Below are 25,046 nucleotides of genomic sequence, written 5' to 3'. Positions count from 1 at the left end.
GGCATCGCAGAACAGTCCTGTGGTATGCAATTGTGTTAAGTGAAAGGTGTTACAGATGGTTATTGGATGGATAAAGTGCCCTGGAGCTCACAACTCTCCCAAATGCCTGGAAATTCTCTTGACAGCCTTGGGTCTAAACCCATGAGTGTAACGTAAAAGTTAAATCTCGTATGTATTAAAAGCTACAAATGAAATGTAAAGGTCATTTTAACTTGCAAAGATTAAAAGTTCTCCTTCACTGTATTTTTCTGTCTACTCTGCTTACAGCAAATCCGTTCAACAGCTGAAACACTTAAATACCAGTGTATTATAGAAGCTACTTCTGCTTAAGACCCATTATTTCAGTTTTTAATGCAGCAGAGCCTGTGTCTTTTGTAGTGTTTTATACCCAAGCACCAGATCATAGGTTGGGGAGAAGAGAAGAAGTTCTGAGTTTGTAGTCTCATATTGTCAACTGTAGATATTGAAATGCTTTCCTACTCTTTTAATTCTCGGAGGTAATTCATTAAAATGATTCAACGTGTGCAATGGCTTTTCACATGGTGAACTTAGTAGTTAAAGGGGTTCTTTTAAAATCATAGCAAAAAGATCAGGATGAGACTCTGAATATGGTGGACTTTCTTTGAGTATGTTCTGGTCTCAGGCTGGCTTATTCAAAGAGATTTGTGTCCAGAAATGCCCTACTTTTGTTGACATACACTGATCTCTGACCTCAATGAAAAATAAGATTTAAAAATATCTTAAGAGCAATAGCAGGATACAGTTGTAGAAAGCTGAGAGAATCCTTGCTGTCATATACAAGTTTTGGGACTTATCTAGTTAAATTCCCAGATTTATAGTACATTCTAAAATACTATTACTGCGTTACAACCCCACGTCTAAAATAACTGAGCTTACCTTATTTGTTTGACAATAAATCTTAAGTGGGATGATCTTATAATAATGTGTTAATGTGTAAAGTTTATTTCTGTATAACAGAAATTCTATATTTATTTATCTAATACCTTCACCTGTTTTGTTTATATATATTTATATATATAAATATATATATACACACACACACACCCATAAACAAAACTGGTGAAGGTATTAGATAAATAAATATATAATTTCTGTGAGATATATATATATATAAAGAGAGCACGTCTGACTAAAAGGCAGTGTGGTTCAGAAAATAGGGATTTGGCGTCAGCAGATCTCACTTCTATTCCTAAATCAGCCACTAAAGGACTGTATGACCGTAGACACCTCTCTGTGCTTTTGGTTCCCCCCCCCCCCAACCCTTTGACTGTGTTGTCTACTTAGATTGTAAGCTCTTTGGGACAGAGATTCTCTCTTACTGAATCTATGTACCTCTGGTATAAACGAGGGCACAACGGGACCCTGAACTCAGTTGGAACCGTTAGGTGCTATTGTAATACAACTAATAATCATAAAGATTAGGGGAGAAGCACATATCAGTTTTTAAAATATTTGTTTCGTGGGTTAAGTGAAAAACGGTTGGTGATTCTTTTATTTGTGTCTCTAAGGGTACGTCTGCACTGTGATCAAAAACACAACGGCATCGAGTCTCGGAGCTTATGTCAGCTGACTCGGGCTTGAGTTGCAGAGTTAAATTAGCAGCGTAACAATTCCGGTTGGGGCTGGAGCCCGGGCTCCGAGACTGTCCCCCATCAGTCTGAAAGCCCAGGCTCCAGCCCGAGCTCAAACAGCTACACTGCAGTTTTATAGCCCCGCAACCCAAGCCCCACAAGTCCAAGTCAGCTGTCCCGGGTCTTTTATTGCATTGTAGATAGTGGATATTTACACATCCTTCCATGAGTAAAAGTTTTTTGCCTGGGATGCTGTAATTTCACTATAATGACTAGGGCCTAATCCACTGAGTCAGTGAGAGTCTTTTCATTGGCTTCAATGGGCTTTGGACCTGGCCTCCAGTTCAGGATTCTTGCTTTAGTCCTCCTTTCTTGTAGGAACAAATGATTTATTGCTTAATGTTTGTACCCTTCAGGATGATGCTGATGACGTTTTGTGGCGTTAGTTTGTATTTTGTGTTGCTCTTGATGAAGGGCAGGAACGGCAGCAAGTGTTGCTTTAGGTTTATTATAACACACATTTTTTGTCACCTTAGTTGGTTCAGTTGGTGCTTTGAAATTACTCTTGCATTAGTGTTGTGCCTCAGGCTAAATTGTTTACTGCTCCACTGTTCATGTTATTTCCCTTGCTTTTATGTTCACTTCCATCCTATAGTTTTGCTTCGCTAATTTGGATATGATGGTATGAAATATCACTTTGTGTTTTATCCTGCAACCTTTACTCACATGAGTAAGCCTTAAGCATTCAGGATGTCGTACTGAAGTTAGTGAGAATATTTGTGTGAATAAAGGCAGTGGGATTAAACTCGTGATTAGTGAGTTTCCCATTTACAAATAATATTTTAGTCTTTATTCTTGACATGTTGTAAAGAAAAGACTCTTTTGGAAGGTCAAAAATTAATTAGTCATCAGAGCTACATGAACTTAAGAGGCTGAGTTTACATCGTTGGGCTGTGAATCTTGTATAGGTGCATTATATAATTTCACTAATTACATATTTCTGTATATATCTCAGCAGGCTCAGTAGTGAGATCCCTGGAGTGAGTTTTAAAAAAAACAGTTGCTACCATTGGTTCCCTGTTTCTCTAATGCAACAGAACAAAGACTATGTAAAACGGTAGTTTGTAATTTATGTAAAATGGTATATTATATCAAGGTTTGTTTGGGTTTTATCTTTTTTTTTTTTTTTTTTTTTTAAGATCCAAATTAGATTGTGCTCAAGGAAGGAAGGTATCTAGAATTCTTTGAATCAGTTAAGCCAAGTTAGTCATTTTTCTCTAAGATCAAAATGAAAGGGGGGTGAAGTAGGCTTGCAAGCCACGTGGGACTATTGGCAATGCTGTCATAAACTCAGCATAAAGACATCAGTGGCCAGTTGCTGGTTTGCATTGCTCAATGAGGGTGTGGAGAGGTAATAGAGAGGACTTTGCAGGATGCTAAGGCAAAACAAATGTATCTTTATCCTAAGTGCCTTGGGACAGGCAAGGTACTGAATATCCAATAAAGGGCACTCTTTTAGTCCTACAGATGCACGCTATATGGAATGCTACTGTCCACATTGGAAATGTTTTCCAAGTGCTAGTCTCTGGGTAGAAGACTGAAGGGATTAATCAAATCAAAAAGATTTCTAAGTATTCTTTTCTTATCTAGTTTTTATGTTTACTGAACAGATGAAGGAAAATGTAAGATTCACAGCAATAATTTATTAATAATAATAATACTATTAAAAATGACATGCACACAACATTAATGCAGTTCAATATGTATGTTTAAATTTGGCCCAATCCTGAGGGATTCTGAGTACACCTCTACCCCGATATAACGCGACCCGATATAACACAAATTCGGATATAACGCAGTAAAGCAGTGCTCTGGGGGGCAGGGCTGCGCACTCCAGCAGATCAAAGCAAGTTCGATATAACGCGGTTTCACCTATAATGCGGTAAGATTTTTTGGCATCCGAGCACAGCATTATATAGGGGTAGAGGTGTACCTGAAAAATTCATTGACATGTAACTCTGAATGGCAGTTTTGGTTTCTCAGGATTGTGCCCTTACCCCTGATTTGCTCACAACAGTTCTCATAATTAATGGCTTTGGGCCTGCTCCTAGCCCCACTGATTTCATTGGGTTATAAATGTTTCCTGCCTCGTGAAGTTAAAATTTAGGATGATAGTTGGGGACCAATAGCCGATTATTTTATTCAGTATTTGGATATTTAGGAGCAGGATATACTTGTTAATGAATACTTGACTAATTGTGCTCACAGCTTTAGCAGATCAGGGCTTTTGTTTGCCCATAGAACAGAGAACGATTAATCCATCTGGACTGGCATTCAGACTCCTTTTCTTCTATTTTTTACTAGGCTAACATGAAAAAACTGTGCCATTGCTGTGTATTCATTAAGGCACAAATGAAAAGACTCGTCGTGTAAATATTTGTAGTCACATGCTGCGGAGTTTTTTTAGACAAATTTTATTAAGCAACTGCCAGATACAACCCTATCAAAACTAATTTTCACTTCTATAAGTCTCAGAATATTCGTCATTCATTAATGAGGATGAAAGCAATCATGTGTAGCAAAGCCACACTGGTGTACTTTTGTGTTCTGGAATTTTGAGGGAAATGAGTATCATCTCTCTTTCATTTACTGTCATCACTATGTCTTTCTTTGTTTCCACGTGCAGTCTTGGAATCAGTCAAATTATTTATTAAATATAATATTTACCCTATACTACTTATTACAAGTCTGCATGCTCAGTGACAGAATTGATTCCAGTTGGTGCTGCTGCACTTTTAATGTTACCTTTTATGTTCATGTTTGTTCCAACAGAGTGGCCACTAACACAGACAACATGAACTTGTATCACCCGCAAACTGACAACACTAGAGCCATCAATTTATCATTATCCCTGCTAGTGTAGCTGGTTTAATTTTGCTACAGTGGATTAATTCTTAAAATTGCAGTGCTTTTTGCTTGTTAATAGTCGGTAAATGATTCTGGGGGATGGGGGAATGGAATTCATCAGTTTTGTAGTCATTTTAATTCTTCCAGTTTTAAGTTGTTCTATAAATATGTCTTTATGGATGTAGTTTTACTAGCTTAAAAACATCTAATTGAAACCAGTTGCTTAAATCTCTTTGGATCAAGAAGGCAGTAATAAGCAAAGAGAGTATCTTATCCCTACAATCCAGAAATGCTTAGTGACTGGTATACTTGATGCATGTGTAATCAGTTTACTTTCAGCTTCTTGTTTCATCTAAACCCTTAGCTCTTTTGGTGTTATCTAATACTAAAGTGAAGGGTATGTTTGTTCTTGTCTCTAAGATCGTCAACGAGTGAAACAAAATGCTGAAAAAAGAGCTCAGGATGCTGGAAGGTTAAAAAGCATCTTATTAGTCTCGTTGCATCTTCCTTTGTGTCATAAATGTATGTTAGAATATTATTGCACTTCCCAAAAATGAATAGGTTTCATTTGTGTCAGATTATTATTTTGCTGTTAGCTCTTACAGTAGCCTCTCGGCACAGGAATTGTATGTTTTCTCTGGTCATGCAGCATCCGGCATAATGGAGCCATAGGATTTAGGATGCTTTCATAATATACAGTTTGCTACTTTTACTACTGCTAGTAATAATAATAGCTCAAGGGCAAACTCCAAAGGGGAACAAATTGTACTTGTTCCCTTTTTTGCTATTTCCTGATCTACAAAGAAGAGCTTAAAGGGTTTGGGGTTTTTTTCTCCTGTTTTATAACTTAGAAATGTGGGTGCTGTCTAGCCTCGAAGATATAATGGCTGGAGAACTAATAAGAAGGTGACATCAAATGAGACAGGAAATTGAAAGTTGAACACTTAAGAGAAGGAAGGATTTTTAGTCATTCTGTTTAAATGTTTCTGGGGTTTGGTTTTGTTAATTCCTCTTTTAATGTAAGCGACTAAAGAACATTTTGGACAAAGGAAGCCTTTGTTAAAGATTTGACACCTGTGTCCCTCCAGTTAAGGTGCATGTGCTAACAATGCACATCCTATGTGATCCCGAGGAAGTCCTCTAGCAAAACTAGTGAAGCCTGTAGTTGACATTCCTGATATTTCTAATGTGGGAAGCAAGCAAAAATCAACTTAAAAAAACCCAAAAGCCAACAACAACAAACTTCGCCAAACTTTTTAGACCTTCTTTATACATTATGAAGGAAAAAAGAAATGGCACAAGCCCACTTTTAAAACAGATTCTTTGTGGGTAAACTTTAACAGTCTGAGATAGAAGCAAAAACAGTGTAAGACACATGCATCTTATTTTGCATCTCTCTCTCTATATATATCATCACTTATCTAAATGGGCAAGTTGTGACATGGACCTTTATGCAAAAATTATGTAACTTGGAAAGCTTTACATATAATTCAAAATAAGCAACTCATAATTGTTCTGTTTGATTTAAAATATATGTCTAAAAGTATAATTACTGTATCTGACCTATTAATCTAGATGCATTAAAATAACTGTTGCAACATAAATTTTCAGAATGTAATAAATTTGGAGCTTACATTTTGACATGTTGCCTTCACATAATACATATTAGACTGATTGTGTGCCTTCTGTGCAGTAACATTTTATTCTATTCTGGAGTGAAGGAAACAGTGAGAGTTGGACTTCTAAAATATCTTTTTCTAGGACTCCGTGTTGAGAAACAAGTAACATTTCACACAAGCCCTTTCTTAAAAATCATTGCTATTTGTTGATTTTAAAAGTGCGCACTCGTATTTTCTCCATCCATTACAGCAATAATCAGAGATCCTTGTTCTTGTACATTTTTGACATTCTGCACATCTGAGGCATTCTGTGTACTAAGGATAGTAGGCTTCACTGTGGAATTCATATGTTTCATTAAAAGCCAGGGGCATATTTGGTTCAGGAGACCTGAGGTGACCTATAAATGGAAGCTGTCCTTTTACTGCTTAGCTGGATCATTGTTAGAAGAAACTGAAGTACAAGGCCAGGATACCTCATGATAGCATAATAAATCGAATCTATTAGTATTATTAAGAACTTATGTAGCATTTTACCTGTTCAAAGCACATTACAAACATAAGTTAGTTCACACAACTTTCTTGTGAGGGAAGGTAAACAATGTCCCCATGTACAGATGAGGAAAATGAGCGAGGGAGATTAACTGACTTCCACAAGGCCTCAGAGAGCGAGTCTGTATCAGACCTGGGAATAGAACTGAAGAGTTCCTATACATTTTTGCATGGGGATGTCTGACTTTGAATCTTGATCTCTGTTCATAGGCTGGCAGGAGGGAAGAGAAGACGGCACCCTTTTTTTGGAAAACATATTTTTCCATTGACTACATTGTCCCATTCAGAAATTAATTTTTGCCTTTTTTCTGTACTTTCACTAAAACTATTCTCACTACATCTTCACAGATGAGTGGCTATAGGTTTATTGACAGGCTGAGAAAGAAAACATCTACCAGTTGTCATGTCAGTGCACACAGTGAGCATGTTCATTGGAGAGAATAAAGCTGGAGTTGTGGTTAAGCCACTGGACTGGGACTTGGGTAATCGGGGTTCCATTGCTGGCTCTGGCCAAGTCACTGAGGGTTTATCTAGGTGACAAAGTTGCACTGGTTTAACTTTAGGCGTGATTATAAACCAACTGGTGCAAAAGGATATGGACACTTATTTCAGTTTAAACCAGTTTAGCATTAATTGATTAGGAATCTCCATAGCTTTTTGTTCTGGTTTAACTAAACTGGTTTTAAAACCTATTTAAGTCAAACTGGTGCAACTTCTGGGTCTAGAAAAAGGGTGAATGTCTCTGCATCTTAGTTCCCAAATCTCTGTGTATCTCAGCTCCCCATATGAGGATAATACTTCTTTTCTCCTACTTGTTGACAGTTTGTATAATTAAAGTATAAATTCTTTGAGGCAGATACTGTCTGTTATTATGTGTATGTACAGCACCTAGCACAATAGGGCCCCAGTGTCAATTGGACCCTCTAGACACTACTGCAATACAAATATTAATAATCATAAATACAGTTAATCATATTGGGGTCATATACAGTTATGGGGAGAACACACAGTTTCATCTGCACTAGCCAGGTTATGTAGCTGGACCCCTGAGTCACAGCTGTGATGACTGAGAAAGAAGTGCTGTACCTATTAGCTCCCGAATCAGAATTAGCTACCAGACAGCAATGAACAGGTGAGGTGTCTGATGGAGATGCTTTAGCTGAATCCAGGGAGTTGTGGGTGTGTGTGGGGGGTTGTGGGTGTGGGGGGGGTTGCCTAGTATCCCAAAATGAACTGTCACCGATTAATTGGTTGGTTTATGAACTCCTGTCCATGTGCGTTACAAAATGCTCTTTCTATCCTAAATCAGAATGCTGGGTTTGAAAGGTTGCATATGGTCTACAGTAGCTATCTATCCTATCTAGCTGTGTCTCTCTTTAATTATATATGCCTTTATTCTGTACCCAACACCATTGTGTCTGTGGTATCTCTATAAAGCTACCTACCAGCAAAGCAAAATGAATTGAGCATAAGCTTGATTTTAATTGGTTTGCTTGCAATATTTAACTCATTGGCATGTGAGGCTGTGCTTTCTGATGCTATGCGCTTAACCGCTCATCCTTTCTGTTGTTGTTATTTATTATTTGTATGATGATATTGCCTAGCTATCCCGTCTGAGGCCTGTTGTGCTAGGCATTGTACAAATACATAGTAAGAAACAATCCTTTCCCAAAAGAGAGCACAATCTAGAAAATATATTGAATGGAAAAGGATAAATTAAATGATCATTTAACGCCTGTTCCATGGGATCATAGGGATCGCGGGACTGGATCAGATCTGTCGTCCATCTAATCCCATAGTCCATTACCAACAGTAGCCAGTACTAGTTGCTTCAGAATACGTGCAAAAAATCCTGCAGTTATGGGATAACGTGTCCCCAGGAAAAGTTACTTTCTAGGTCCCAGTAGTGAGAGATTGGCTTAAGCCAGGGAGCAGGAGGGTTCCCTTATGTTTTGAACATTTAATATTATAGCCCTAGATATACTTTATGTACCTTATGTCAGTTCCAATATTGTGTATTACAGTACACCAGGACTAACCTTTGGCCTACTTTCTTAATAGTCTAGTAACGGTAGCACAAGAGCAAGACAAGCACGTATACACACACACAAATAAAAAAGAGGCTGACTTCTCTGGTCTACCACGTTAATTTTGAACCACGTTATGAAATTGGCCAGAGATTCGTGCAGGAGAACTCACCTTTCGGTAAGGTGACAGTCTGCCAGCATAGCGGCCTCATACACCAGCTGCCTTGCTCCTGGCATAAGGGGGCAGAGGAGACGTGTTGGATGTGGATGAGGCGGGATGAGAGAGGGTATGGGAGAGCCAAGCTTCATTACAGCTGGTCCTCTGCTAATGTACAGAGCTTCCACCTGTGGCAGAAATTAGAGCAGGCCTCTTGAGGCTCTAACTTCCACCAGGACAAGGGGGCTGAGGATCAGAGAACTGCCACAGTCCATGACATGGAAGCACAGTGAAGAATTGGGACCTGAGTCAGAAATAATTATTCAGAACACGTATTAGAATAACCAACTTTTTAAAAATATATTAATCGCAAGTGTATGCCATAGAAACCCCAGCAAAACCTCACAAGGGCTAAATCCTGTCTTTGCCTCTTGGCTTCGTGCAACTATAAGCAAAAACTGGTACTTACTAGATCTGTTCAGCCAGTAGAGGAAATGCATGGTGGAGTAGCTATATGCTAGTGTCATCTTCAGCTGCCATGTGTCTCCCTCCACAGCTTAAGGCCAGCCATGCCTACGAGTTGCAGGACATGTGACTTCTTGGGCAGGTGGAATTGCATTAGGCACAGCATCCAGACGACTCTCCAAGCTCACTCACATAGGTCAACTAGGTATGTAGCTCTGCTGCTGTCGGGTTCCCTAGGGTCTATAAAAGCTCACCCTGCCTTCCTTTCTCTTAGCTGCATAACATAGGGTAAGCTTTGGCCCAAGCATAGGATTTAACTGTTCATTTGTAATTATAGATCCCAGGGCTATAAACATCACACTTTACATTGTGCAAAGCTGTAACTTTGTAACATGCAACGTGTACCCTGCTACCATATGTTAACAGATTTTACCCTGACTACACAGCACAGAAGTCCTTAAAAATAAAGGAGAAATCTAACAAAGGAATGGAAAATCTCATCAACTAACACTGTATCCTAGATGCTGCCTCTGTGCCTCTGTTTTGGCACCGCTTGAAACCTTGATGTAAGACAAATAGAAATGTTTTCCTAGTGGGGTGAGATGCAGCAGACTGCTGCAGCTAGTGTGTGTTGATAATGCAAGATGCAAAATTATGTTTCCTCTATCAGTTGGGAATTTTGTGGAATTTACTTCCATTTGACAGAGTTTCCAGATGGAAATAAGCAACTGCCTTCTTTGTTCAGTGCAATCTTCATTTAGTTTCAGTGTTTTTTTCAATAGTATGCTATGAGATGTTATTCTACTGCAGTATCTGGAGGCTTTCATTCATTTCTGCAATTCTTTCATAACTGTTCCTCTTTTTGAACAAATAAGACAGATTCCAGTGGAAGGGTTGTAAAGTTGGTTGTATTTTTAATTATTTTAATGTTTCTTTCTTTTTGTAGTTCAGTAGTCTAGAACCCTGTAAAAGTTAGTGGTAAAATAGTTTGTGAAGGGCAGACGGAGTTCAGACGGTTCAAATATACAAATTCAGTTCCAGCATCATTTGGATCTTCGCACCTCAGTGTCCCAGTAGAGAAATCAGATATTGAGTTTTTACAGGTTTTGCTGTAAAAACTGAGCCCGACAGAACTTTTAATGACTAATGGATTTTGCAGAAGCGATTTTACTGCCCTCGATGTCCATTAGCAGTTTTGGGTTTATTTCTTTGCTGGAAAGCTAAATGGCTGTTACTTGCACTTTTATATGAGTTAAATATTTGCACGAGATGTCATTTGTAACTGTGGTTTATAATGTACTGCCAATTTATAAAGTAAAAAGAAAAGTGATACAGAAAATTGTCAGTATATTTAGGCATAATATATTTTACCTATGGCTTAAAGCATGTATCATTAAAGTTTCTGTCTACACTATGTCATTTCAGAGCAAACTCCATGCAGTTCTAATATGTCTGTTGAAGTCCCTTAGGTGCAGATTTGGTAGTGTTAAACTTTAGTCAACAGCAGTTACATTGTATGAAATGTATACATCTCCCCTTTGCTTATGTATCCTACTTTATCAGTGGTGGGGGGATTTTGATGTATCCTGAAAATCCAGGGTTTTTTTGCTGTGGGGATGATTGATAAAATATCTTTCCACGAAATGAGGAGCCTAAGAAAGCTGGCATTTTTAAATCTTTGTTGACCAGCCAGATATTTACCAAAAATAATCCTGTGTTATATGCTGTCTTGTTAGACAGATATAGATCTTGACCCTTAAAACATCCTACCGAATGAAAAGAAATATTTGTCAATATGTAAATAATATTTTTATCTATTATCAAAGGGGTAGCCGTGTTAGTCTGGATCTGTAAAAGCAGCAAAGAGTCCTGTGGCACCTTATAGACTAACAGACGTATTGGAGCATGAGCTTTCGTGGGTGAATACTCACTTCTTCGGATGCATGTAGTGGAAATTTCCAGGGGCAGGTATAAATATGCAAGCAAGAGTGAGTCAGGCTAGAGATAACGAGGTTAGCTCAATTAGGGTTACCATATTTCAGCGAGCAAAAAAGAGGACGGGAGGAGCCCCGCCCTAGCCCCGCCCCTGCCCCTCCCACTTCCCGCCCTCCCCGACCTCCCAACCCTCCCCCCGTTCCTTGTCCCCTGACTACCCCCTCCTGGGACCCCTGCCCCTAACTGCCCCCCAGGACTATCTAAGCCTCCCTGCCTCTTGTCCCCTGACTGCCCCAACCTTTATCCACACCCCCACCCCCAGACAGACCCCTGGGACTCCCACGCCCCATCCAACCACTCCCCACCCACTGACAGCCCCCCCCCCAGAACTCCCAACCCATCTAAACCCCTCTGCTCCCTGTCCCCTGACTGCTCCGATCCCTCTCCGCACTCCTGCCCCCTGACAGCCCCCCCCAGAACTCCCAACCCATCTAAACCCCTCTGCTCCCTGTCCCCTGACTGCTCCGATCCCTCTCCGCACTCCTGCCCCCTGACAGCCCCCCCCAGAACTCCCAACCCATCTAAACCCCTCTGCTCCCTGTCCCCTGACTGCTCCGATCCCTCTCCGCACTCCTGCCCCCTGACAGCCCCCCCCAGAACTCCCAACCCATCTAAACCCCTCTGCTCCCTGTCCCCTGACTGCTCCGATCCCTCTCCGCACTCCTGCCCCCTGACAGCCCCCCCCAGAACTCCCAACCCATCTAAACCCCTCTGCTCCCTGTCCCCTGACTGCTCCGATCCCTCTCTCCACTCCTGCCCCCTGACAGCTCCCCCCCAGAACTCCCAGCCCCCTACCCCCCCCGCTCCTTGTCCCCTAACTGCCCCCTCCTAAGACCCCCCCCAACTGCCCCCCAGGACCCTACCCCCTACCTGTACCCTGACTGCCCAAAACTTTCTCCACTCCCCCCAAAAAGCCCCCCCCGTTTCTTGACCTCCACCTCCAGAACCTTCCTGCCCCCTGACCTCCTTACCCTGCTGCTCAGAACAGAGTGTTGGGCTCTGTGCAGCCGAGCCGGACACGTGGCTGAGCTCCCCTGCACAACAAAACCCGGTCTGGCCCTGCACAACAAAACCCGGTCTGGCCCTGCACAGTGCTGCCGGACTGGGCTGCAAGGGAGTTGCTGGCTCAGAATGCAGGGCGGATCCGGCTCCTCTACAGCTGCTCCTGAGTCCAGCCCGGGACTTCCCTGCAGCCCTCCCAGCCACTCTCTGCTAATCCCGGACATTGTGAGTGCTTTGCAAATTCCCCCCGGACGCTATTTTTAGCACACAAAAGGAGGACATGTCCGGGGAAATCCGGACGTATGGTAACCCTAGCTCAATCAGGGAGGATGAGGCCCTCTTCTAGCAGTTGAGGTGTGAACACCAAGGGAGGAGAAACTGCTTTTGTAGTTGGCTAGCCATTCACAGTCTTTGTTTAATCCTATGTAATTCCAAGAATGAGCGTGACGTTTTGCAGATAAATATGGAGTCCCTGCCTATAGGGCTGTACTCTAATACCTAGAATGTTACTTCCTGCATTGTAAGATTATACAGAGGCAGATCCTGGGGCCCTGCCTATTAACACCCCCAGTGCAGCTCAGCAGTCATGTATGTGTGCAAATGTAGCTTTAAAATCATTCTGGCTTTCTGTGAATCCTGGGGTCATCAGATAGTAGTCCAGGCTCCGAACAAAATATAGAAACTCCTGCATGCTGCTCTACATTATGCCAGTTGCCCTGGGACCTAAGGCCACAACACCCCTTATTCTGAGTATTGGACATGTCTACACAGGGAAATGGACCAGCAAATCTATAGCAGAATAATTATTCTGGAATAAATCACTTTTATTCTGGATTAGTGTGTCCACTCAGGTGAGTTATATCAGCATAATTATTGTGGTACAATTTATTCCACTATAACTGTATTGGTAAATTGCCCCATGTAAGCAAGCCCCTAGGAAGAAGGTGATGTTGGAGCTGCTATTGCAGCACCCACATCACTTAAAGATTTCCCTGTGCTGGGGAGTCCTTGAACCTTTTCCTCTGGGTTTAAATCTGTTTTGTACTGGGAGGCCGGCATGGAGGATTGGGGTTCTTGTTTCCAAAATGTACATTTTTTTAGAACCATGAGGGTAGTAGTACAAGAAGATATTTTAGGTAAATAATGTGAGGGCCGAATCCTGTAGTCTTTACTCAGGTAAAAATCTTCTTAAGAGTCAATGTTAAAATTAGGTTCTTATTGATTCAGATCTGGTTTTTAATTTGCTTAGGCAAGACCATTTTAAAAAATAAATTATTTCAATTTTTTTTTAAAGACTTGATCACTCTGTCAGACAAGGGCTGAAGATCTGTTCAGCTTAGCCCTCAAATTAACAAAGTGGGTAGCTTGTTAGCTTGAACTATCACTAAGCTATAGCTTTAAAGTAATGAGTGTTTAAACTTGGTAATCACGTACGTTGTTAAATGTATGTATTGTTATTTCAAGTCACACATTCCCTGCCTTAAAAGTCTTACAAAGATTTACAAAGACCAGGCACATGAGCAAAATATGGAGCAAAAAATCAGGGAAGAAAGGACAAGGGGAGATGATAGGTGAGAAATAAAAAGAAGAAGGATTTTTGGACAAAGTTGGACTGTAGGGGAAATAGTTGGAAATTGTTCCAGGTGAGGGGCAGAATTAGAGAAGGTACAAAGGGAAGAGAGGACAGGGGAATGAACAGGTAGACAAGATGCACAGGCAGCAAGCAAGAAGAAAAGAGATCAGTTATATATGTGAGAACAAGTTTCTGAGACGCCTAAGAGAGCAGCTCCTCAGCTGGTTTAAACTGTTATTACTGTATATATAACAATGACAACTTACCCCAGCTGATGATCGGCCACAAGGAATTTGAAAAGGATGAATTAAGTCCACATTTCATCCTTAATCTGCCCTTCCTTGTTTTTTCTATTTAAATCTGACCTTTTAAAATAGATTAGTAATTGATATGAAACAAGTGAAAAATAAATACTTAGTCCTGCCTTGAGTCCAGGGGACTGGACTAGATGACCTCCCGAGGTCCCTTCCAGTTCTAGGATTCTATGAAAATCTAACGTTAAACATGGGACTGAGCATCTAGGGGGGAAATTATAAAAGTTAGGCCACTGCCCACTACAGAATTGTCTTGATGTCAAGGAATGTCCGAGCTGTTAGCTTCTAAATGATATTGCAGTTCTGGCACGCAGAAACAAGGGAACCTCAAGTAGGAGTCAAGAGGTTATTTTACTTCTATATTTGGCACTAGCTGCTGGAATACTGTGTCCAATTCTGTGCCCACAATTCAAGGACGTTGATAAATTGGAAAGGGTTCAGAGAAGAGCCACGAGAATGAATAAAGAATTAGAAAACATGCTTTATCGTGGTAGACTCAAAGAGTTCAATCTATTTAGCTTAACAGAGAGAAGGTTAAGGGGTGACTTGCTTAGCGGTGAGGGTAATGAACTGTTGGGACAATTTACCAATAGTCATGGTGGAGTCTGCATCACTGACCATTTTAAAATCAGGATTGGATTTTTTTCATCTAAAAGACGTGCTTTAGGAATTATTTGGGGGAAGTTCTGTGGCCTGTATTATACTGGAGGTCAACTAAATGATCACAGTGGTTCCTTCTGGCCTTCGAAGCTATGAATAATGAACAGTGCTGTATAAAGATAATGGAATAGATTCTCCAACTGACGTAAATTGGCATAGCTCCATGACTTCAGTGGAGCTAGGACAGTTTTCACCAGTTGAGAATCTGGCCTAATATATACAATAAGAATCACTTTACTCAACAGAAATACAGCCACCTCTCACAGAAAGATTAATCAATGATTCAGGGCCATTGTATATATCCAGGGGACTACGGGGGGATTTTAACAGACCAAGTAATGTAATTCCCAACTTGGACTTTGGCCTAGCCCTGCTAGGCATAACACCTTCTCTCCCTAAAGAGGCCAATGGCACACATACTTTTCAGAAGAGGCCAAGGGATTTGATTTCACATCTCAAAAGAAAAATGGGACCTTCTGTGGCTCCTTGGTCCTTACTTAGAGGGCAGAGCACCACCTACTGAGTAACCAACACAACTTCCTCCTTGGTTTACGAGCTCTAATGAGCTGAGAGGGTATGTCTGCAAATGTCTAAATAGTGTAGAATTTGCTGTTTATTAAATGGCTCATTTTGAGTGCCATTTTTGTGGACCTTGTATTGGCACTTTGCATTCAAACCTAAGATTTAGAGTTAATGATGTGCAGCACTTTATTGTGGCATCCACATTCTGTTCGTATCAAGACTTTATCCCCTGGCCGTACCTCCACTTTTCCTATTTATAGTGACTATTCTGGCACCTCCTGGTCAGAGCTTAAACCAGAGTCAGCCTTTAAAGCAACTCCAGCATGACTTGGATGTGGGTGAGGCAAAGCAATTTGGAAATCACTCCCAGCTGATGGAGAAATTACTTCCAAGCAAGCTGGGTGGTTCTTGAACTGTTGTTCCCTCAGCAGAAATGAGATGAAAAAAATATTGTTGCTTTGACAAACAGGCTAATGAGCCACTCAAGTTGCTTTATGTATTGAATATAGTTGCTTGACGTGTATTATTATTTTCTAATTATATTATGTTATAAATTATTAACAAGTGTTTAATTTCTATCCAAACAGATCATACATAAGGGATCACACACTTAAGAATTGCAGCAAAATATAAAATTGTTGAGCCCTTAATAGATGCAAACTTGGAGACCCGGGTTATTTCTACCTCTTTCAACAGCCAGCTATGAAACTTCCTTGACCTTTTCACCTTTAAACTTGATTTGAACTTGGAAAGAAGACTTGTGAATTGTAAGGCGGTGGGGAGAGGGGGAGAGGAGGATTGATTATATGTTACCGTAACAGTAATACTAGCAAAATAATCCTCCTCTTGTGTATGAGTTTCTGCTACTGCAAGCTTCAGGGTAATAAGCTCACATGACATGCCTAGAGGCTAATGCTGGCCTATGCTTTTTTTGTACATATTTAAACAAAGGCTGATTATCCAAACAAGAATTTGGACTGCATCAACTGGACCAGCTTAAATTATAGTTAGTAAAACTTGGCGCCTTCGGAGCTTGGAATGTTACAATTACAGCTGGATCCTCGTTTGTTAGGCAGCCTTACAAAATAATAAAACTGGAGATTTTTATCTTTACTGGACCAAGCTTAACTCTTTGAATACAGAGATGTAAGTGCCAAGTATTACAGTTCCTGCTTGGGAAAACCATTCCTCCTTACCACTGTAAACACGATTTGTGTTTGTGTTCTGTAGTACATGGGGCAAAAAAAAAGAAACCATTTTAAATCTTTTAAATTGTATGCCAACACTGGTATACATGCAGTGACAAATGTCACTAATGTTGTGGGCACTAATTGTCCTTCAGAGTTTGAGAGAAGTAAAGGGAACATGAGCATCTTGTCACTTGATCACTTTTATCTCACTGCTTTCTTATTGTGACAGCATTATTTGTTTTTCTTTACATGGCCCTTCTTCATGTTTTCTGTCACTGAAACCAAGACTTGCATCTATGTATATGAGTGGTCAGTCAGCTATTAAGCTCTCAAGTGTTCTTTCCAGCAGAAAACATTGGTCTTAGTCAGACTCCTTAGCCAGACTCTTCTTAAGCTTTTCTGCGGTTATCTGTTGCAATCGTTGTGGGATTGATTCTGGAATTAATAGATGGCAGAGGAAGTGCAGACATGTTAGGGTTTGATTTTAGCAAAAGTGGTCTTGGCTATTTCATTCTTGTTTTTCATTTTGCGCAGAGTGCAGAAGTAGGTTGGTTTTGGGTTAGTCAACTTAAAGACCTATGCAGATGCCTCACAAAAACAGTATATGTAGCTCTTCATTCATTTAAAAAAAAGTCATGATTGTTGGTTGGTTCTGAAAATGAATGTTCTTTTTCTGAAACTAAACATGGGGGGGAACCAAATCATTAGCTGGTATAAATCGGCATAGCTTCCTTAACTTATATGTAGCTATGCCATTTTACACACACTAAGGATCTGTCCAGTGGCTTTTTGCTCATAAGTGAACTGTTTATCTGCATTTTTTTAAATAACATGAAAAACATTTAGCATCTGCATCATTCAAATTAAACATTTTTTAAGTACTAATGATTGAGACCTCAGTAATCAAAACTTTCTAGAATTATTTTAGGGCCTAGCTAACCTTTGTTATACCAGGTTATACCAGAAATGTAATAATTAATCTTTACTTTTCATTATAAATGCAGAGTCTATAATCACTACCTCACATTAATTGTGAACTTTATTTTGGAAGTTCTGTCATGTAGCGGTAGTGGATAATACGTAATTGCTGGGATCAAGATACTGTAGAAGTTCTGAGCTTTGGTTTATTGAATGGAAGGGAATTAGTTTTCTCCTATTTATAACTGAGAAGTTAAAGATTTTAAATCAAGATAAACTTGCAGATTCATAAAGTGCAACTGATTCTGGGAGAAATAGTACCAACTGGGAAATAAGAAAGACCTAAGGAGAAATTGTGAGTTAATGTTTACTTTTTTATTACTATTTTAATCAAATGACTTTACAATTGACCTTTTGGATTGTAGCTATTTTAAAAAGAACACTCACACTACATACCTACTGGTAGGCTCCAACTGGTTCAGAGTACAACAACCAATCTGCTAAGCAATATGAGACTCCGCAAGTTCATAACTCTGATGCTCTGCTCTCTGCTTTGGCTCCATGTTGAATACAGAATCCAACTCATGGTCTCTACACTGATTTTCAAAGTCTTCCATGGTATTGGCTCTAGCTACCTGAGAGATCACCTTGATTTCTGCACCCAGGACCTTCTGCAGCAGTTGTGTTCCATGGAACTCTTGACCGTTAGAGAAGACCTCTGAATATTGGTGACAGCTGGAGCTAAAATTTGAAATGGGCTGGTTTCTGATTGATTAATAGCTAGGAACTGGATGCTTTTAGAGCTCACATACAGGGAATTAGACAAGGATAAGGAGTTTCCCTTCTTTCCTCTCACAGAGCACAGATCCCTGACCTGTGTTCCCTGTGTAACCTGCTCCCTTGCTATTAGTTCTTGCCATTGGACAAACAGGCTAGTGAAGAAGTGGGGGTTCCCCAGATTAGCCTTTTACATGAGCAGGATCACTTAGTAACTCAGAATTTAATTTCAAGAAACAGTATCAGTTTTCTGACCAAAAAGAGTTCATCTCCACTGCCCTTTATTTCTCCATTGAATCGTCTCACCGTGTGCCATAGTGAGATGATTGAAATAGTGCTCTGATGATTTAAGAGGTTTCTGACCTAAGTACATGTGTCTCTAGCACCTGCAACACCCATCGGGAAAATACCATCGGTAATAAAACAGAAAGAAGGTTAGACTGATCAAATTAAGTATTGAAGATAGGTTGATGATGGCCTAATGGTTGCCAGAAAGAATCTGAAATTTTACAACCTCTCTTCAGATGTGTTAAAAATCTTTTCAGCTGCCAAAAGGGAGTCGACAAATGCAGTCAACTTGTAAATGAAAGCAAATTATTATCTCCGCGAGAAACTAAATTTCAGTCCAACAACCATGCTTGTAAAATGTGTTCCTTAACACCCATTTAGCAGAGCTCTTGGATCAGACCTTCAGTAGCCAAAACAATATGCATATTCAGGAATCTGTGTTTCCATTCTCTCATCTGTCAGCCATATAATTAATCTTCTTTTCCTCCTTTCCCTTCTTCCTTTGGTAGATTTATCCCAAGGTCACCAAGGGAGTGAAGGATAGGATGTAAGATGAGAATTATTCACCATGGTAGGAGTCTCAGTGCCCCTCTTGCTCATAGTTCCCACCATATAATTTCCTTCCCGTCTTGCCTCATGGAAATATTCACTTTAATATTTAAAAAGCTCAGACTGAGTAACACGGAGATGAAGGAAGAATGTGCAAGTCGTGTCCCAAACTTCATCAGAAGTAAAAGGAGACCCTGAGTAGAAGAAATTCCTCCAGCCACTTAGAGCTATGCTTGGGAAAGGAAAAGAGATTTCTTATAGGGCGTGTGATTCATACTTGCCTACCATGGGTGAGGTTCTGTCCATAACCCTTGTACTCTGACTGTGCTGCACAGGGGTGGGAGAAGTCCCCTGACTCAAGCACAGTATAAGGCAGCCTGCTGTAATAAGTATTTTAAATCAATCCATAGAATTTTTCCTACAAAAGATACATTTGGCAAATGTGCCTGGTATTTAGTAATAATAATTCAAAAAAAAGTTGTGAACAATTTTGGCACAAACATGATTACCATAAAAGCTACTGTACTCATAATTATTCAATGTTCATAGTCCAGCTGCATTGTAATAAGCCGTATTATTTTGGGGGCGTTTTAGTTTATTGAATGCTTAATGGATATTATAAACCACTGTGAAAGGGCTTGTTTTGGTATATGATTGCCTAAGTCATCGATTTTGTTTCGATTTGTAATAGCAAATTATGCACACACAAAAAATAGGGATATGTTCAGCTGCCTTCGCTTTTAGGCAACAACCATAAAACGGTCTGATCTTGCAATAGCAGTTGAGGTCACCGGATTGGGTCCAAAGATTGTATCTTCAGGCAACAGCCCAATGCTGTCTTTTCTTTTTTTTTAAGGACTGATTTTTGTTATTTGATTAAAAAGAAATGTTCTCTTTTGTTGAAGATGCACAGGACATTCTAAGTTAAATGTAGATATCTCCTACAACCATATCCTATATCTTAAAATCATGACTGCCTTTTTGAAGTCTGTTGGGGGAAGGTGCTAATATGGTACTAAGAATATTCTATTTCTGTCCACAGTTAAGAATTCACATCATGGCAAATTTTATTTATTTCTTCATCTGGCTTCTGATGGGGGTAGAGTGGGAAGGAGGCATGCTTGGGATGATTAATTGTACCGGAAATAATGTTGATTGAACTTTGTAATTTTCCAGTGGCTCAAAAGGTTATTTCCCAAGCAGTGTATTTTACATGTTCAATGTATTTTATTTCAGCCACTTGTTTATAATGTTCATCATTAACTACATGGAGAATGATTGCCTCTTAATAATGGTTTATTATTGGACTCAATCATTATTTGAGTTCTAAAATTACATGTCAACTCTCCTATGCAGACATGGTGGCAGAGAGAGCCTAAAGATGAATCTGTACAATTTAGAGATCAACTAAATATAATTTTTTGAATTTGCTTTGACATGCTGCTCTATAGTCCCTTCCTTGAACGAGGAAACACTTGAGGACTAATGTTGTCTATAGGAACTGTTCAATCAGAATTAACGTGTGGAGAGGTCACTTGTCAGGGACATATTGTTAGAAATACTTATCTTTAAAGGTTTCCAGTCTTTGAATAGAAAATGTCTGCCATGCAAAAATATGAACGTAGCAGAGTTTTGAGTTCTACAGAACAGGACTGGTTTACTTTTTTCCAGCTAGCTAAAAATAGCAAATAAAATAGAATGTTCTTTGTCTATTCATTTATTCTCATGAAATTCTCTGTAGTAATTACTGTTGACCACAATACCACCTACTGGTGAGAGCAGAGCTGATCATAGGCCAGCTGCTTTATTGCTAACCACAGCTGCTCTTAACGTTAGCAGATGTTTCTCCTTTCAGGCTGGCCAGTAAAACTTTATTGAACAAGCTCAACATCAAGAGCAACATGCTCTACCTAACTGGCAGCTCAAGATCATATTGGGCAATAATGTCAAAAAACAACAACCCTGGCAGTATCTATTTTTCCCGTCCCTCACCCTCTCCCTAATCTTTCCATTTCATATACCAGTCCTTGTTAACCATCCAGTGCTTAATTTGTGCCAGGCTTGGCAGTTCAGAGCCCCAGCACCTCTAGGCTTGGCAGTTCATAGGCCCAGTACCTCTGGGCTCGGCAGTTCAGAGCCCCGGCACCTCTAGGCTCGGCAGTTCATAGGCCCGGTACCTCTGGGCTCAGCAGTTCAGAGCCCCGGCACCTCTAGGCTTGGCAGTTCATAGGCCCGGTACCTCTGGGCTCAGCAGTTCAGAGCCCCAGCACCTCTAGGCTTGGCAGTTCATAGGCCCGGTACCTCTAGGCTTGGCAGTTCATAGCCCCGGCACCTCTGGGCTTGGCACGTCAGTTATGAAAGTAAAAAAGTTGCTTGATCCCCGGCACCTCTTTCATTACAAATTTAAGAACTGTAACCATCCACAACAACACCCAAAAGAAATGTAAAGTCCACGTCAGATTTCTGCTGTTGCTACCCATATAACATCACAAAAGGAAACAATGTCTGAGGGTAATTGCTATAAAGACTAATACTTCTGCTTGTTTGAGAACTAAGACCTTCCATGTTTGTGTTTTTATTTCTCAATTCTGGCAAGTGTACACACCATTTCCCCCTCTTCCCCCCAAAAAATAGGTGAGAAAGTTTAGAAGTTTAATGCCAATGCTTGTCTAAACTTCTCTCTGAGCCTGTTTGGTCTATAAATCAGATTAGGAAATCTCATCAGAATAGGGTTTCTTTTGAGATGTCCAGCACTTTTGGGTTTTGGCAAAGTCAAAAATATCTCGAGAATAGCTTTTCTTGAGGTATTTCTGCTTCCTGTACCACCCCTAGCTAAGAAGTTCAGAAACAATGGTCTTATTCTTTTAAACTGTTACCGAACTTTTCAAACCTCAGAGGTTTGTACTGGAGGGATGAATGAAGATTTATTATGAAGGTTTATTATTTATGAAGGTCTTATTTTATCAGAACCTTTTCACAGAATCAGTTCTCCCATAACTACTGCAAGTCTCATTCCTTCATATTTGGCTTACTACATAAAGATGTACACAGATGAAAGTGTAGCTTGAATAATGTCCACCACACAAAATCCAATAATATGCTGACCAAACTGGTATCTGAGTACAAGAAATTCTACTGATAGTTATAGCAGTATTACCACATGCTGTATTCTTTCTTCAGCAATGAAGATATGACCTCAATCAGTTCAGTTTCATAACACTGAATGGAAGAACTGAATTGGCACAGTCTACTGATATTAAGATTCTTGATGATTCATCTTAAAAGGCCCGGGCCGCCCAGAGGATTCAGGGGGCCTGGGGCAAAGCGGGGGAGCTGCGGCGCTTGTACTCACCTGTCGGCGGTCTGGGTCTTTGACGGCATTTCGGCAGTGGAGGGCCCTTCAGTTGCTCCGCGTCTTCGGCAGCACTGAAGGGCCCCCCGCCGCCGAAATGCCGCCAAAGACCCGGACCGCCACCAGGCCAGGGCTCGCGAGGCCCTTGCGGGGTCTGGGGCAAATTGCCCCACTTGCCCCCCCCTCTGGGCAGCCCTGTAAAAGGCTTCTAATAGCTTAGAACCCCATAAACTGAAATGAGGAAAATCACTCTCATTCTCCTAAAAACATTGCAGCTGGTAAAAAAAAAAAAAAAAAAACCACACCTCTACCAGTTACTACATGTCAGTGAAGTTTTTTAGTGCTTGTCTACATGGGAAAGGTATACCAGTATAAGCTAAGGTGTGACTTTAAACCAATTATAACTGTATAATCCCTCCCATGTGGAAACTGTTATTCTGATATCAGTGGGTCCTCTTCTTTTGGTTTACCTTATGTCACTTGAGAGTTAAGCTAAACCACAACAGCTACTCCTATACTAGAATACAAGTGTTGCCATGGGAGTTTTTACTGATATTGTTAAACCAATCTAGTTATATTATATTCCAGTATAATTATACCAGTGTAACTGGTAAAATTCTCTTGTGCAGACAGTCCTTTAAAGGGGCATTTCAAAAAACCACAGACTTGATTTTGGAACTTGTAGATACACCAGAATAAGTAACAGGGTTGGGTTTTTCTCAGCAGAAATGATAGGTCACCAAAAGTGGGTAGGGGTAGGGATGTGTGCGTGTAAGTGCCTGATGTACAATTTGCACGTGTTGGAGGAATTATTCAAATTCAATTCATGAAAACATTGCTGGTAGAATCTGTGTCTGACACATTAGGTTCAGTTGTAGTAAAGTTAGATTGACCTATTTGATAATTGAACTTGCACGCCCACATTTTTAGACCACTTTTGTTTATGAGTCAATGTTCTTTGTGCCTTACCATTATGGAATGTATGTTGTAGGGGCCAGTGTGTCCCTATAGAATCAATATTAAAGCATGTTGTGGTATGAATCCTGCAGATAAGCAAGCAGTGGTGATTGAGTGTTGTTTTAAAAATGATTTCATTGGTAAGCCAGGACCCAAAGCTCTGAGATGCTGAGCATCTTTGACTTCCAGTTACTTCTCTGGATGTCATGGACACTTTGCCATATTGGGCCCAAAATGGGCAGTGATTCTTTACCATAAACACGCGGTGCTGAAACTGCACATTAGATAAATCAGCAATTTATAATCACAGAGTCCACATTAAACACAATACTAGGTTCCAGATGATCTGAGTTCAGAGTATTCAGGACAGTGCTCAGCAGAAGTAATAGCGACCAACATCATTTTTTTTAAAATGTGGTAAACTGGCTTAGGGCAGGCACAGGAGTAATTTCACATGAGGAGGGAGTTTTCTCTGCGTTCTATACAGAGCTCAGCTAAGTTCACGTGTACAGCATTATGGAAAATTTTGCTTAACGATTGCACTGTACTTGATTAATACAAGACTTCATTGCTCCCAGTTCATTAATCTTCACAAACGTATGTATGTACTGAAATTTATTTTTTAAAACAACATCAAAAAGTACAAGTGCTGATAATTTTGAAGATAAAAAGTCAGATAAACTGTAGTTCACTTACATTACATGACTCCCAGGCTACTGGGTGAGAGAGGCTTTCTTTGCCAGTTACAATATTTTAGGTACGAGAGGAAAACTTTGAAAAGGGATTGTTCTCCATGAAATGACCACAGTTCCAACTGAGAAATATCCTGTCCTGTACTCTATCAGGCAAAATAACCCACAAGTCAAGAAGGTACTAGGGAAGTGCCAGAGACAGGAAGATTGGAGTTAATGTTTGAAGGGCTGAGAGGGAGCTAATTATGTTTAAAAGAAATGAAAATTGAAAAGGATAAAAACTCAACATTTGGAAAGCAAACTACTGTTATTTACAATATGTCGACATAGACATAGAGCGATCTGTCAGTGCTTCTCTGGCATATGTATTGATATTAAATTAGTAATTGTGATGTGCAGATGCTTGACTTTTATTTAAACAAACAGCTGCTTGAGTGTCCAGTATTCAGTTCTTGAGAGTTCATTCAGTGAAAGCAACATTTTAAAAAAATCCAGGTGGTTACATAAATTAGGATTTCTACATATATCAGCAAATATCTTTGTAAATAGAAAGAGCCCTGGAAAACATCCCCAATTACCTTTCTGTCACCTCTCTCATCTACCTCTGACGTATTATTTAAGGGCCTGATCCTATAAGGTACTCAGCACCTTCAACTCCCAGTGTAGTCACTGGGAGATGAGGGTTCTGAGCACCTTACAGATTCAACCCCCTGAAACTCTAGTGTGTGATTGGCCTCGGGATTCTCCCCGTGTTCAAGCCATAGTCCCAAACCCTCACTCTCCACTTTCGGTGGGGAATGGGGAGTGCTGTGCTTACAGCATGCTCCTGTTTCTCAGTGACAACCCCTCCAGTCTAAGGGGGCTGAAATCCTTCCTTGGCCCAAATGGCCATGGTTGTGAGAAGGATGGGGTACCAGCTATGGGTAAAGTACAGGCAGCCT

General features: G+C 40.3%; 1 protein-coding gene across 16 annotated transcripts in view; it reads left to right on the top strand.

Moving 5' to 3' along the window:
• Positions 1-25,046, top strand: part of BCAS3 (BCAS3 microtubule associated cell migration factor) — a 488,284-nt gene that overhangs the window by 343,470 nt on the left and 119,768 nt on the right. The window lies entirely within an intron of this gene.

This window comes from Chrysemys picta, chromosome 19 (genome assembly GCF_011386835.1).
Source record: "Chrysemys picta bellii isolate R12L10 chromosome 19, ASM1138683v2, whole genome shotgun sequence".
NCBI lineage: Eukaryota > Metazoa > Chordata > Testudines > Emydidae > Chrysemys > Chrysemys picta.
Note: the sequence above shows the minus strand (reverse complement) of the source record. Positions and strands in the feature narration are given on the sequence as shown.